The sequence below is a fragment of the Sphaeramia orbicularis genome, chromosome 22 (assembly GCF_902148855.1).
Source record: "Sphaeramia orbicularis chromosome 22, fSphaOr1.1, whole genome shotgun sequence".
In the NCBI taxonomy this organism is placed as follows: Eukaryota; Metazoa; Chordata; class Actinopteri; order Kurtiformes; family Apogonidae; genus Sphaeramia; species Sphaeramia orbicularis.
Window position 1 is genome coordinate 43332549 of NC_043978.1, and position 16185 is coordinate 43348733.

At 39.6% G+C, this 16185-nt stretch overlaps 1 protein-coding gene across 2 annotated transcripts in view; it reads left to right on the top strand.

Moving 5' to 3' along the window:
- babam2 (BRISC and BRCA1 A complex member 2) overlaps positions 1-16185 on the top strand; it is a 92353-nt gene that overhangs the window by 30703 nt on the left and 45465 nt on the right. The window lies entirely within an intron of this gene.

The window sequence follows — 16185 nt, forward strand, 5'->3', positions numbered from 1 at the left end:
TTAATGTTTCTGTGCTCAGGGTAGACATTCTGTGAAATAAAATGATTCCTCAAGATACGATGATGGACAACGTGCACAGATGTTGAACATGTATTTTTCTCATGTGGGCAATTGATGACAGTAGGGTTTATTTAGATGAACTTGAAGTATGTGTGTGTTTCTGTGTGTGTAGAGTACGGTCTTGGGGGCTGTGAGTTGACTAATCAGCAAGCCGTCACTCTCGATCTGCTCTGAGCCGCGTGGTGTCTGCAGGCAGCTTAGCCCTCCCTCGCCATCTCCCTCTCCCTCTCCCTCTCTCTCTCTCTCTCTCGTTCATAATTGCCTTCACCCCTCTCTCACTCTCTCCAGTCCTCTCTCCACTCTCTGTCTGTGTCTCTACCCCCTTCGTGCATGCTGGAGGCCCTGGCTCTCTGGCCTTTTCCAGCCCGGCCTCTGTTTGTGAAGGGAAATGATGGTAAACATAAGGGAAACAGCAACCATCATCAGTCTCACATCAGCCTTTGTCCCCATGTCTCTCAGACCTGGAGCTACCGAGACTCGTCTCCCTCCGCAGGCTTTGAGTGGACTCATCCAAAAGTCCAAGTCATATCTCAGAGCCGCGCCGCTGCTCATGATGAGATTTTTTTTTTTTTCCTTTTACCTGCACGTCTTCAGGCAGGAAGGTTTCCAGACTCAGCCCTGAGGGGAGCTTTATTGGTGACATTTTTTTTCAAATAAGCATGCTGTCACTTGCTGGAGACTTGGGGAATTCTATGCGAAGCCTTTGAAAACTGAGGCAGACACACTGACACCTTTAACCAGTGGGTGGTGGCAGCTGTATAGCCAGTGACACAGCGTTGTCAAAAAAGAACTCTCTGTAACATTAAGTGATTTTATTAGAGACGAAATCTGGGGATTGGATGTACATTGCTGTCACACTGATCATATCATGTTCTAAGCTTCAGATGCCCATACACACACAAACTCACAGTATTATGCTGTATTTGGCAGCTAGGGTATACATAGTATCACCATGGGAGCACTTGAAGACTGAGGAAGAGAGTCGACTCACAGAGAGGAAAGTAATGAACATCAGCCTACACCTTGTCCACCTACGCATTACAGAGGAACAAGATTATGCAGCATATAGGCTGGACTCTAAGAACATAGATGTACTGTATGCCAAACCAATGACCTGAATTTTCACTTCGACAGTTGTCACGCAATTAGCTCTGTCAGGGTGAATGCCGTCTTGCTTTCTTGAGTCAGTTGTTTTTGTAGATTGCACATTTCTTTACATATTCACATACATGCGCTAATATAGACCAGTGAAGTGCGTGTAAATCACTTTAATGCCCGTGTTTATTAGGATCCAATGCATCCTGAAGCAGAAACATATACCCTACACATCGTAAAGAAATGCAGGAATCACAAGTTTGTTCAGCGGAAGCTTGTTTGCGAACACGGTTTTCCCGTTTTAATGACTTGCAAGTGGCAATTTGTGGAAATACTGTGCACATGCATCACCTCACCAGTCTTTTTCAGCTTATGGGTCATTGTTTCAACCAAGCAAAAATGAATCTGTTGATTTCTGTCGCTTCCATCTTCACTAACATTCAGATTGCCTTGAAAAGTCACTGACTACAGCAGAACTGTTAGTTTTCAGTCCAGGCTTATTAACATGACACTGTTTTGTAGCATCGACTTTGCACAAAATTAAGCAGCAAAATAATATTGATTGCAACATTCCTCCAGAGAAAAACATGTAAGACTTTTCAGGGGGGGGGGGGGTTAGCTGACACCCTGATAAGGAAGACAGTATTATTCTGCAGTGCCTGTCAAAACAGGGAAAAGTCAGGGTGAAAAAAATATTTGGCTGTTGTTGGGGAAACATTGCGGTGATGGTTCTAAAATATCTGCATCATCGACACATCTTTTTGGTCTTAGTTAAAATAAAAGAACTACTGCAGCTAGAGATTGTTACCGCTTGGGCAGAAACATTAGCATAAAAGTTTACAGCCTCTTATCATCAGGTCTGTCTATACAAGAGTCCACACTTGAAAAATCTAAAAGGTGTTGCATTACAGACAGAAGATAAGCCCACAGCCAGGTACTGTAGGTAGAGGTCAGACTGTTGACCCTGATTTGAATCAGCCTCCCCATCAAATCCATGGATGTCCTTGCGTTAGGGGGGGATTTGGCACTGAAGCGGAAATCTGTTCAGACATAGGCTACTCTGCACTGCTGGTGAATGCCGAGATGTTGCTGGTGGGTGCAGAGCTGTGGAGGACGACTGTTACCTGGAGCGAAGCATCCGCGTGGTCTGAGCTCACCACAGTGGACATGTTTACCTACCTCCATGGACTGCCCAGCCTCAGGGAGAGGGGAGGAACTCTAGTTTATTTATTTCTTTATTTGTTTAAAGGGGGCAGTCTGTCATAGTCAGAGGAGTTAGAAGGACAATGAGAGATGATGGGAAGAAATGTACACAGATGGACTTCGGCTGTGTTCTCCGTCTTTTAGTCTCATCTTGTGATTGTACCTTGACATCTGGGTTTTTACCTTCTTGAACTTACTATGACTCATATAGTGTCAACTTTGGCATTTATTATCTAGCATGTTGGTGCATATTGGTGAGTTCATGACATATTTGTAGTTGTGATAAAATGTGTTTAATTTCTCCAGGAAGGTAGCTGTGTTAATGTCATCACACATACAGCTTAATGCCACTCTCTGCTGTTGTTGTTTTAACAGCAAATAAAAGCACAGATTTTCCTCTAATTAAAGCCATGACCTTTAGTTTAAAAGATGTCCCCTTTGCATGCATGTTCTTCGGATGTCTGTCTTTCCATCCTTACTCATAAGTACGGATATGTATGTATGCGGAACAGCGGCTTGTCTCCAAATGTCCGCACTGATCAGTAGGAACTGAGTCCACATTCGTGACAGTCCTCTGGTCTCGCTTCACTTGAGCTTTATTTCCCTCACAAGCACTGAGCCGTGCCACCATTTCCACAGCAGTTGCAGTCTGTGTGTGTTGGTGTGTTTTATGGTTTGGGGCCTCAGGCAGATGTCATTGATCTAATATGTTGATGTTCCAGGTGACCCAAGTCTTGTGAAGTAGCTGTTACATGGAATTTTCAATGAAACTGCTGTTTTAGTCTAGTGTCATTTCACAGAGCAGTGACAAATGAACTAAGATCAAAAAAAGGTTTCTAGACTTTGCAGTCTTGGTATGATCCACTCAGATGTACTTTGCTAAGGTTACTCAGAGTTTTATTTGGACGTTTTGAACCTAACAACTGGTATCCTACTGCCCTGGGTGATTTTTGCCTCCTCGAAAAAATGCACAGCTTACCTGAAGGCAGGTTGTATTGAGCTCTGGGCATTCCCACATCCTCATTTTGTCTCTACAAGCTGTGCATGCTTCAGCAAGAGCACTTAACATCTAATTATTTTTACTCTAATTATTTTTGGTCTCCGTCCTAGCCTGCTCCCACCCCCCACATATGCACACACTTTAACCTCCGAAGCTGCAGCTGACGGGGGGGGGGTCAGGGTGAAGCAGAGCCGTGGGCTCTCGTTCTGTCTTTGCATTTGCTTCTTCCAGCGTCACTGACTCGATTATTTCTGTACTTCCTTTTTCTTTTCCTGTCTTTCTTTTTTTTTAATCCAAATATCAACTTTAATTAGCCTTGGGCAAATGTTACATTGTTTAACAGTTTTTAAAGAAGTAGAAGAATAAACACACAAACTGTTAAACGTGAGGAAAGGAATCAGACCCTAAGTGAAGTAGAGGTCATGTCAGTCTTGACTGCATTTGTTTTAATGATATACTCCTGCTCCTGTCAGAATAGTTAAGTGCTACCAATCAACGTCAGAAAACACTAGATGTGGGGGGAGAGGAAAAGTTCCTCCTAATGATCCTCTCAAAACATGTTCCTGACAATCCTCAGGGCTGTGTTAAACAAACAGCTCTGTCTTCCACCTCAGTAACAGGAGGGTGAGCGTGGAGCTTCATCTTCTCCAGGGGCACCGTCGAGAGGCTGAAGACAGATTGAGGGTATTTCTGGGGAAATGGCAGGGGAGTGCAAGGGCAAGCACATCACAGTCTGGCCGTCTGTGCAAAGAAGTAAGACGCCATGTCAGGTCCTCACTATTGTCATGACATACAGCACAGAGCAGGCTGCTTTTACCTGGAAACTTGACCATGGTTACACCTGAGAGTTGAACAGCACACTGAGCACAAGGAGGAGTCGAGTCCTGTATAGTAAAGTATAGTATAGTACTAGTCATTCATAGCCACACTACAGTACTGAAGGTAGGCCTAGCACCATCCACTATCATTCTAGAGTAGGGAAAAAACCTCATGGGTTGTTTGGAAGGGTTTTATTTCTTGAAACGAACGCCAATCATCTTGGACGGTGCTAATCACAGGATTCAGCGACTATGCCTTGGCAAAATAGTACTGGGGGGATTGTTTTGCTGGAACATGTGCATATGGAGAAGCAAGCCATGGTATTAAGATGAGTAAATCCCTGCAATAACATCACATATATATAAAGATGCACATCTTTGTCAAAACGTGCCATTTTCAGTTGTGGCTCGTGTTGTTCTTTTACATCGCAAAAACAGCAACATGCAGAGAGCGGAAGGGAGGAGAATTTTTGAGTGAAACAGTGACCCAATGACTGGATTATTCCAACAGAGCACATCCTGTGAGTCAGACTATTGATGTACTACACCTTTGAATACTGTTACATGGATAGCTCAGTAGTATGATGTGGCCCTTTAACAATTATACTTTACAAAACACAATGATATTTCACAAATGCAACATTTCACAAAACAGGATATTTCACAAAACATGATATTCACCTGTTCTGAAATATTGTTGCGTTTTGTGAAATGTCGGTCTTTGTAAAATGCCATGTTTTGCAAATGATTGTATTTTGTGAAATACTGTGATCTGTCATGTAAGAATAATCCAATTATTCTACTCTTTAATGAATTACAATGAAGTTTTGTTGTTGTTTTTTTATATGGTTGTGTTGCTTATCTATGTTTGTTATCGTTATTTTATTTTTATTAGAATTAAAATACCACAGAGGCCAGTTCTTTTTTAATGTATTTAATTGATGCACCTTTCTACACTGATGTTGTTTACTTTGCTAAATAGCTCAAAGGCAGCAGTTCATGGTTTTAAATGTCATTTGAATGATTAACCTCTGCTGAAATCTTCTGCTGCTTTTACGTCAGTGTTTTGTTTTTTTTTTTTTTCTTTTTTCCTTCTTTAAGACCTCACAACTAAAGAAGAACGCTCCTCTTTCACCTCTGACCTATTTGAGTTTTCTTAAATGTGAAAAGGTCATGTTAGGATACAGATAGCCCGGGGTCAGCTATTGATTAATTCTAGCGGCTAATTAAGTTGGCGTTTATTCAAATCAATTGTTTTTGCCAACCCACTCTTCACCTCTGTGTTCTCCTTTATTATCTTACATTTTATAAGAAAGTAATGTTACTTAGTGTGCATTAGTGTCAATTAACACAGTAGTGATTGACTACATAATCATAGGAGTAGCATATATGTCTATATATATGTACAGCTCTGGAAAAAAATAAGAGACCGCTGCAAAATGATCACTGTCTCTGATTTTACCATTTATACGTACGTGTTTGAGTAAAATGATCATTTTTGTTTTATTCTCTAAACTACCGACAACATTTCTCCCAAACTCCAAATAAAAATATTGTTATTTAGAGCATGTATTTGCAGAACACGACACATCTTCAAAATAACAAAAAAGATGCAGTGTTTTCAGACCTCAAATAATACAAAGAAAACCAGTTCATATTCATTTCTAAACTTGGAAAAAGTTCAGACATCAATATTTGGTGGAATAACCCTGATTTTCAGTGACAGCTTTCATGTGCCTTTGCTCTCCACCATTGCTGTTGGATGACTTTATGCAGCTCTTGGCAGAGAAATTCAAGAAGCTCAGCAATGTCCGATGGCTTGTGACCATCCATCTTCCTCCAGAACTTTTCAAAGTGGGTTCTGGTCTGGAGATTGGGCTGGCCATGACAGGGTCTTCATCTGGTGGTCCGTCATCCACACCTTTATTGACCTAGCTGAGGCCAGGAGCATTGTCCTGATAGAAAAAAAACAGTCCTCAGAGTTTGGGAACATTGTCAGAGCAGAAGTCCAGTAGTTTTCAATAGATATTTTTGGATTGTAATTACTTTTGCGGTACTAATAGCACTGGTTTTGCCTATTGTAAGAAGATAGTGATGTCCACAGTAGTGGTTTTTATACTTCTCCTTCTTAAATAAGACATGGATCAGGTGTTTATTCAGTAGAATAAGGTGTGCTTTTGGTGGAATTCAACAGACACAGGAATTGAATGACTGTCAGACATGCTGATTTCAGAGGAAATTGCAGTGGTCTCTTAATTTTTTCCAGAGCTGTATATAAACAGTGTTAGTGCAGAGTAGTCGAGTCCATTTTAAGTGCATCAACTTAAGTGAAGAAAATGAAGAATGAAGTCATTCACTTGACTGTAGTTACTGATGACAGTTAAAATCACAAAAACAGTAAAAAAAAACAAACAAACATTTAACTTCACTTTCAAAATAACCAGAACTGTGAAATCTGATGCATCTAGTTCTCCCTATTACTCACAGTTACGTCAGTCATAGTAACCTTGACCTTTGCCCTTGACCTCCAAAATCCAATCAGTTCATCCTTGAGTCCAAGTTTGTCCCACATTAGAAAGATACAAATTATCTTATTAAATTATTCCTGAGACTTCATATTCATTAGAATGGAAAGACATTATGTTATTAAGTCAGAACGGCCCTATCATTCAGCCTCTAAAGTATTTTCAGTGCTAAATTTCTTATGCCAAGTTTTATGCGAGATTTTGCTTCATTCTGGCAAACTGTTCCTGAGATATTTTAGTATACTAACAGACAGAAATGAGGTCACAGAACCCTTGTCCCACAATTATTAAAATATTTTTCATTCATCCTTGAGTCCAGTCAAACATTTGTGCCAATTTGCTGTCATTCTGTCAAACTGTTCCTGAGATATTATAAAAATAAATAGACATAAACATACTTGGAACCAAACCAGTCAGTGTGGACAGACTCACCGTCTTGTACAAATACACCATGGATGCATCTAGAAAGCTCTAAATGATATCTTAAAATGTTGCGTAAAATGTTACTATATACCACAGTGAGCCATATCATGTACATAGTATGTTATTTTTGTGTCTTTAATTAGAGAAAACGCAGAAGCCAGAGCAGCTGTCTTTGAAATAGAGTATTTGCGGAACCGTCTTGGAGCACGTTATACAACTGTCTTAATATAGAACATCATGTTTGGTTTGTTTGTACATTTTAGATATGAGTGCGTTTTGGAATATTTACAACAGCTCCATCCCATCACAGATCACACATGAAGCTCTTAATTTAATTTCTGATCAGTAGAGACAGGAAATCCTCTTGATCTGTATCATTTTGCTGCAGCATGCTTCAGACTGTTCCCAGATCACCACCAAATGACAGTTCAGGACTTATTACCATCTATTGTGCAGTAACTTTACCTTAAAGCAGTGCACTAATCAATGTCTTTCTTTCTTTCTTTCTTTTTTTTTTATTTTTTATTTTTTTTACTTTTTTCTGTGATTCTAAAATCTAAGGGATTGGTGAGATAGTCGTAACATAGGCACTCACATTTATTGCAAATGTGGCTCTAAGTGATGATTGTGATGATGAAGATAAAGTTCCTTCATTGGAACATATATAGTTTAGAGTTTTTTGACTCTTATCAATCTCAGCACCTGACTACTCTTTAAAAACACTTTAACTCAACACCTCCTCCTCACAAAGCCCAGATTAAGGCAGCTTGAGGGTGACACAAAGCCACTTATGTGACAGCCTACACTACTGAATCACCACTGGCGACAGAGCACCTTTTTGCTTATGCCAAGCCAATATCCATGCTTGTTTGTCAGTTTGTCCAAATGTTTTTTTCCCTTTTTTGAAGATGTTGTTGTCTGCCTTTTTGTAAGGACATGGTGGCTCTAACCATTTTCCTAGAGATAAGCCAAATACCTCAGTTTGCAGCAGTTGTGGTTACCTTACATTTCCGGTTGCCACATAATTGTTGCTTCTTCCTCAACCACCCATGAGGCTTTGGTTGTTGCGTGTTTTTTCTCATTTTTTTCCAGCTTACGTTCCTCTCTGTATGGCAGTTGGGCTTTTGGAGAAGTCGTGGCTGAAGATAGCCCACTGCATCACATGACTCTTTCACAATTCTCTGTGCAAACCTGGAAAACAGCACTTTGACCACTACATGCATGAATACAAGGACATACACACACGAATGCTCACATGAAATCCATGTAGTCTCATCATATGAACATATATGACAAAGGGGAGCACAGATGGAATATCGTATGAATACAGAAATCATATGGCAAAAAGACAAGACTTAAACCTTATTATAGCACCTTTTCCTTTTACCTTTTCGTCTTCCGTTTTATTCTGGGCTTGACAGAACACTGTGGCCTGTGCGTGACTGTTGAGCATTTGGTGCCAAAGCGAGTGGTTGTAATTTGTGGCCTTGCCGTGCCCTTGCACGGTAAACACTGACTAAGAGCTCAGGAATCTTAAGAGCTATAAAATAATTGCAGGTTACTCCCATAATGCCCAGAGTGTGCTTGTCTTTGCCTCAGCTTTGCCTTTTTTCTGTTTCATTTCTGTTGTAAGACCTCTACTGGTGCTATTTTTAAAGTGTGGTGCTCATTTGGCAGCCACTGCCTCATTTGTCACAAAATGAATGAAAATATAGTTTAATTTTCTGTATAAATAACCACCATCAATAAGCATTTCAGTTAATGGACTGGATTTTAAAGACAGACACTAGAGCTTGACTATACTATGCACACTGTCAAATGACTGTTATAAGAGCATGTGTTAAAACACCCTATACAGTTTATATTTACTACTACAGTTCCACCACAAACTCAGTCTTGATCTATATTTTACAAGCTTTAATTCAGAGTAAATCAAAGCATATCAGGATGCATTCATTTAGTTTTTACAGTGCCATTGAAAGTCCTGTTGCTGAGTGATGGCATATCTGTATAGCACTAAGACATGGCATTTACTAGGAAAGCAAGTTGCCCAAAAGACATCGTCAAGTAATTGCCAGTTTGGGCTTCACTAATGCAGTGTACGCCTGAAATCTGAAAAGGCCAGCCAATGCTTCCACGCAGATAAACAATTATGTGGCTTTTAAATGGTGGATGTATTATAGCTTGGTATGCTCTTGAAGATGAATTTAAATGTCAGGAGTAACAGCTCTAAAACAGAAATAAGAAGTGAGGGAGAAGAAAGTGTTAAAATGCTAATTTTCATTCTTGAGATATTATTTCATCTCTATATTCCTTGTTCTAACGATGTAAAAATAATAAATGTAGATTTCTTATAGCTTATTTTTATACAGTAACACAGTTAAATGGTACCAAATACGGATGATATGTGCAATATCTGTTCTTTGATGACTTTTTGTCAAACTGATGACAGGAAATACACAGTCTTCTTCTGGTTTTGCTGACACAGCAAACTGAAACTCCTCTGTTGCAAGAGACTCAATGGAGTTGCAAAAGAGGAGGATACAGTGGGCCGGTGGGTTGTGGGTTGTTGATGCTTAATGTAAGAGTTTCATCAGTGATTTCTGAGGAAGGAGACCAGAGAGAAGACCTCTGTCCAGTTGAAAACATTCACTAACAATGTTGTTTTTTTTTTTTTTTTTTTTTTTTTGTTAGACATTCAAATTAGTCTTGATTAATAAAAAGATAAACTGTGGGTAACTGTAGTTTTTTGATTGAAGTATGTAATTGCTAATAATAATAGAGTTTGAAGGTTGGAGGTCCACAGCTCAGTATTGGATTTGTCTTGTTCATGAGCTCTATAGATTTGAGATCCCTGCTGTGATTACTGCCAGGTGCTCCAACATCTGGAGCTCCACAGCTTTCAGCCTTCTGAGAAAATGTCACACAATGAGAAAGTTAAAAGGGGGAGTCTGGATGAAACTGCTTTGGGTAATAGTAACGTGGCTTTCATCTCGCTCGGGTTTCAGACTGTCACGAAAAGTACAGCAGTGGCCGTAATACTGAAATCAAAGTACACCTGTATACTAGCGTGTAAACGAATAATATTTGAGGCTGTCTGACACAGATGCAGGCAGGAGGATGTTTATTTAATATCAGTGCATGCAAATGGTTTATGAGGCCTCCCTGGAGAAGCACCTGTTGTAGTGTAGCTGAAAATACACCGCTTTGTAAAACACAGCCAACTCTAGTATGAAATCTATGAAGAACTCTTCACTGCAGGACATTATAAGATTTATAAAATGTTTGAAAGACTGAGTTTTTTGGTTTTCATCATTAACAGTTTAAGAGCTTCCAGTTGAACAACCAACTGCAATGCACTGAATCTGCTCCATGTAAGACCAGTTTGATCTCTTAAAACTAAATTTAACCCATGAAGACCCAAAATCATCCACTGATCTAAACGGTTTAATTTCTGTTGATCCACTAATCCTATTGATACATGTAAATAATTGGTATAAAATGCAGTTTGTCATCTTTTCATGGTCATCAGATATGACTCAGAGGCTCTGTAGTTACCGTGGAAACACTGTCATCTTCTACAGCATTGATTCTCCAGTAAAACCCATGGAGTTTGATCAGTGGCAGTTGGTTTATGTTCAGTTATTGATACCCTTGGTGGAAAAAAAAGTCACTTTTTCTTTAGTTTTCTCTGTTGTAAAATATTAACCTTTATATTTACCTTGAGTTTTCATGAACATCTACATGATCAGTAAATTAAATATAGGGAAGAATATCTGATTTACACTGAAAAATGAAAAATACAGGGGATAATATATGATGAATGGTGATAAATAGAGAGAAAAATTCGTTTGGGAACTGACAGAAAAGTAGCACTGAGTGGAGTATGGGTTAAATGATGTCCAGCCTCTTTTCTCTTATAGCACCAAAGCCCCCCACGTTTTAGAGTAATTGCATCATCAAAAAGCAGAACCCTGTCCTAACTGACTTTTATGGTGTGCAAGAGGGATGAGTGACCTTCAAAGCTGCCATTATTATAACTCTAAATGCCTCTAAATTTTGTTTTTCCCTCTTGCAACACCCTCCATCTAACAATGTTTCTTTCTTGGTGGAAAAGTATGCGTCTGAATTCATTTTAGGAGACTTGCATAATGTGATTTTATTTGATTAATCATCAAAAATGCAAGATTGAATTATCTGAAAATGTGCATGTAGAAGAACAGTTAATACATTGTATGAGGGCACTGGATGATATTTCATTTGCTATCATCTGTCCTGATCAAACATTACAAACAATACAGGGGGTTACTGTATTTAGTGAGTACTTAACTGGCCCCAGAGGTGCTCATTAAGTACTTTGTAGACTTTAGATCTCCTGCATGCATGCACTTGTAACCGATCACACAGGTGATGGGAACAAAAGTGTGAGCTCTTTGACCAAGCCCAAAAACATTATGAAAAGAGTGTTCTTTTCCAGAGAAGACTGAAGTTCCAGTTATCTGAGACTATCCTTGTGTTGGATTTCAGATCAGAATAGGGAGTTTTTGTGCGCTCATGTGTGCTCGTTCATGTCATAAACACCGCTGTGCTAATTAATCACACTCTTCATAAAGGCGTTGTGTAAAAGTCATGGGTGTATGAGGTCATGATAAATTATGCAAGTATGACCAGTAAATCGCCTGAAATAGATATGACTTGACATGTAGACAGGTGGATATACTGTAACCGTCAGCAAAACCCTAAAAATAGAAAGCCCGTGGAAACCTGAAAGTACTTTATCCATGTTCTTGTAAATATCAATTTGTGGTTTGTGATGCCCACACCCTGAAACACCCTGAGAGCCTAATGTAAATATTTGAACTTGGTCTTTGGGTTATGACATAATCATTACCATTAAACTCCAGTAGCACCCTGCTGCTGACTCACCTCAGAGGGCTTTTCTGTTCTAAGATTGGAATCCAAAGACAGGCCAACTAATAGGCTTACCTTATTTTACAACTCCAATTCCAAAAAAGTTGGCACAATGTGTAAAATGTTCATAAAAACAGAATTTAATTCATACTTTATTCACAATAGAATATATAAACATTAAATTGCTCATACGTGTGAATTTGAGAGTGATTTGTTGGTTGTCTCTTTGTCAGCCCTGCGATGAACTGGTGACTCGTCCAGGGTGTACCCCAGCTTCACCCATTAGTAGCTGGAATAGGCTCCAGCGACCCTAGTGAGGATAAAGCAGGTTCAGATGATGGATGAATGAATGCATAAACAACCATTTGGAGATTTTTTGCTGTCATCAAATTTATAATTACCTTTTACCTTATCTCACCCTAACCAATCTGCATCCCATGCAGGCCACTATTAAATACAGTGTCTAATACCCATGGACAAGCATGACAGAACACGCATTAGGGACTGGCAGATGCGCTTATTTTAATGGCTGAGAATGACATTGATATGTAGTCATCAAAGAATCCAACCGCTAATATTTGTAACCAGCATACATTTGCATTAGGGTGTTTGATTTGGAGAAAATGGGAATTAAATGCAAAAGATAATTTCAATTTGTGTTTACTTGCTTGGTTATCAGGGAAGTTGCAGAGATTACTAAAACCTTTTTTTCAATGCAATCATTCAAATTTAAGCACAAAATATGCAAACGTACTAGTGACTTTCCTTTTGCATTTTTTGTAGACTACAACTATCTGTTTACTGTCACTGAATCCAAATGATCACATATTGGACGCATCTATAAGAGTTTTTTTCCACTATCACTAGTTTATCGTTCTTACATTCGATAACTCTTTCCCATGCAGCATCCTTTCAGGTTTGCTGTGCAGTTTCCTTGACAGAAATATGCAGTCCTTCCTGAAAGGCGGGTCACACTCTATGTGTTATTTTTTTCATTGTGGCATTGCAAAACACTGGTATGGCTTCACAGGCAAACCTAAACAGAACCATACTAGGTTAGAGTAACTTTTACTTCTGGCACAATTGCTTTTCTTTCTGTCATATGTTGTCAAAGGGCCTCCCAGATTAGATTTATGACATTTAAAAATCTGTTAGCTGGAAAATAGATGCTAATTTTCATCTATGTGATTTTCTTGCCCCACATTTACTAATCTTAATTACTGCGCTGTGTGGATTTTTGTCTTTTGTTGCAAAAGACCATGAATTAGCTGTGGAATTTGACTTGTTAACCCTTTATCGGGCAGGTGACTATTTTTGGTAATTTTTGCACATATTACAAGACAGTGACACCAACAGTTATAGTGAGGACAGTGAGTCAACAATCTCAGGTCCATTGTGATCTACAGGGTCTGTAAGGTCCACCTCTGCATGAACAGTGAGTGTACCTGCTTTGTTAGGTACCATGAAGTAATGGAACTAATGTAAGGAATGATATTCAGAGGGATAATGTGGATGTGGACAGGTGTCTGGATCAGCATTTATGTTGGTCTAATGTTCTAAAAGTGATGTTCTAATGTTCTAAAATATATGTTCCTTTCACCTTAAATGTGTTTTTTCTAGTATTTTACGGAAAAGAACCTAATATGGTAGCTTTAATCAAGCATTAACTTTGATTTTCTACATGAAAATAATTCAAAAGAAGTCTTATTAGGTTTTCCAATAACACACTAAGGTTGACATTTTGAATTCCAAAGTATTTCTTTGAGTGCCCTTTAAAGGGGTAAAAGAAAATATGTGGCACTTATATCACAAAGGGATTTGTATGTTATTTGTACATGGGTGTCTTGGAAATACAAATAGATTCATTCAAGTGTGACTGATCTCTGTATCTCTGACATTCTCCTCCTCTTAACATTAAGTCTTGCTCCATCCAACCTCTGTCTAAGGTCTTATCAGTAGAATATTTGTCACCATTGTCTCCCAAGTCAACTTTTTATGTATAAAACTTATTCACCATTTGTTTTATGTCATTGAATTATTTCCGGTTTGCATTCAGAACATGTAATAAAGTGCAAAAGTGACAAGGTCAGAGGGTTTAAAGGTGACAATTTGCTTTGTGTGTCGCCTATCATCACCTCTGTCTGTGCATTGCCATCCACTGACCCGTCACTTGCGGCAACAACCCGGGTGCCGCACTGACAGACGCTCTGTCAGAAAGGTTGTGGCCCGAGGTGGAGGAGTCAGGCATTCTCCATCATTCCTTGTTGTGACACATGACTAGTGGCACCAGTGCCTCTCCGCATGATGAGGTGGTTAGCAGCAACACAAGACGCGAGCTCCTTGACCTTTTATTTCTTTGACTTCCTTGTGCCACTGTGACAGCTTCTATCGTCTTGTCTCTTTTTCATCATGATTTAGGTTGTAATCTTCCTCAGAGGTGAGAATTTGTCAGAGACAGTAACATCCCATTGACGATGACACACATTTGGCCCGTTAGGTGTCGACCATATGCTGTGAGTAATGTTACAGATGACTTTGACGCTGGTGGATTAATAATTGTTTCCATATGATAAACAACACGTTCTTCACTGTAACTGAGTCATGTTTTGCCTCATCATGTCATGGAAAACATGCAATTGACGAACATATTTACAGTATGTCTCATCTTAGTGGCGGCGATGACACTTGAGGCCATTTTTTCATTAAATTATCTTCTTTTTTTTTTTCCCCATATGGAGGCCATGCAGTTTGTAACTCACTCTGACAATCAGTTGCATTTGCCGTCACTGATGGTTTTCAGATTACAGTGAGAACATACAGTATAAATAGGTAAAGCGTCATCTTCTATATCAGGAAATAGTCACATGGCTTTCAGGAGACATGTAACACTGGAAGGTTCCCTGATCTTTGTTTGAAGTGAGGAAGTGCAGATTATTTAAGGAGATGAGGGCGAGGACCTGAGCATCCTCTGTGGAGTGGGGAGTCGGAGAGAAATCACAGCCTTAGGAGGGGTGGTTTTAAAGCACGGATCTGAAATCCACTCCCTTGTGCTCCACTGACCCCAATATGACTCCCTGATACCAAAGGTCACGGCTGCCTCCTGTCTCCCTCGGCGAATCTGCCATCCGCAATCACCCACCGCAGCTCCCACCCCCTCTAACCACCCACACTGCGTCTCCAAATGAAGATTCCCACCCACCTGCTTGTACCCCCAGCTGAGCATCAGAGATTTCCAGTATTACAGTCTCAAGAGGATGCCCCCCCCCCTCCTCCTCACGTCCAAAACCCCCCTCATTCGTCTCCTCTATGGAATTACTTCCATCTGGCCTATTTTCCGCCCTCTCTCTGTATCAAGCTGTATGCCATCTATATGTTGTTGTTTTTTAACACCTTCAAATCTTCGTCTGAATCCTTTTGTTTGTTTTCTCACTTTAACCCTGATGTTATTCAGGTTTATTTAACTCGCAGTATCCTCTGTGCCCCCCTGTTCTTCCTTCTGTAGGCCTTTTTATTAACACGTTGTTGGCTCCAGGGTGAAACTGTGTCCCTATATGTTGCCTGTCTTTGCTCATTTGTGTGTCTTGGCCTTTGCTTACCCTTGACTTACCAATAACTTAAACACACACATAATAATGAATCTGACTTCCTCTACCTAAGTCTTCCTTCTGTGTTCTTCCACACACAAATGTAGCTTAAAGCATCAAAGCAGTAGGCTTTGAAAAAGAAATGATCTTTGTATTTTCAAAGAGATGAAGAATAACACTCCAATTTCCCTTTGTCCATATGTGCAACAGAGACATTACATTTTATTTTAACAAATAATATGAACTGACAGTTTGTGGGATTCCCTTTCTTTCTTTTTTAATACCCAGGCACCTGTCACTATCACTTTATGGTGTGCAAGAACTTTGTTATTATTTACATTATTCCACCTAGAATAAACAGCAAGTCTGAGTAGCTACGTAGAGGATATTTTTGTCTCCTACAGCTCCCAAGTTGAACCATACATTACACTTGTGAGTTAACACAAGCTGTATGCACACTAGTAATTTGCTAACATCAGCAGTCCGTGGTAATTAAGATCAAACTAATGTGCTAGGATGTGCAGCTTCAGCCACCCCTCTATGGAAGAGTTAAAAATATGTGCTTT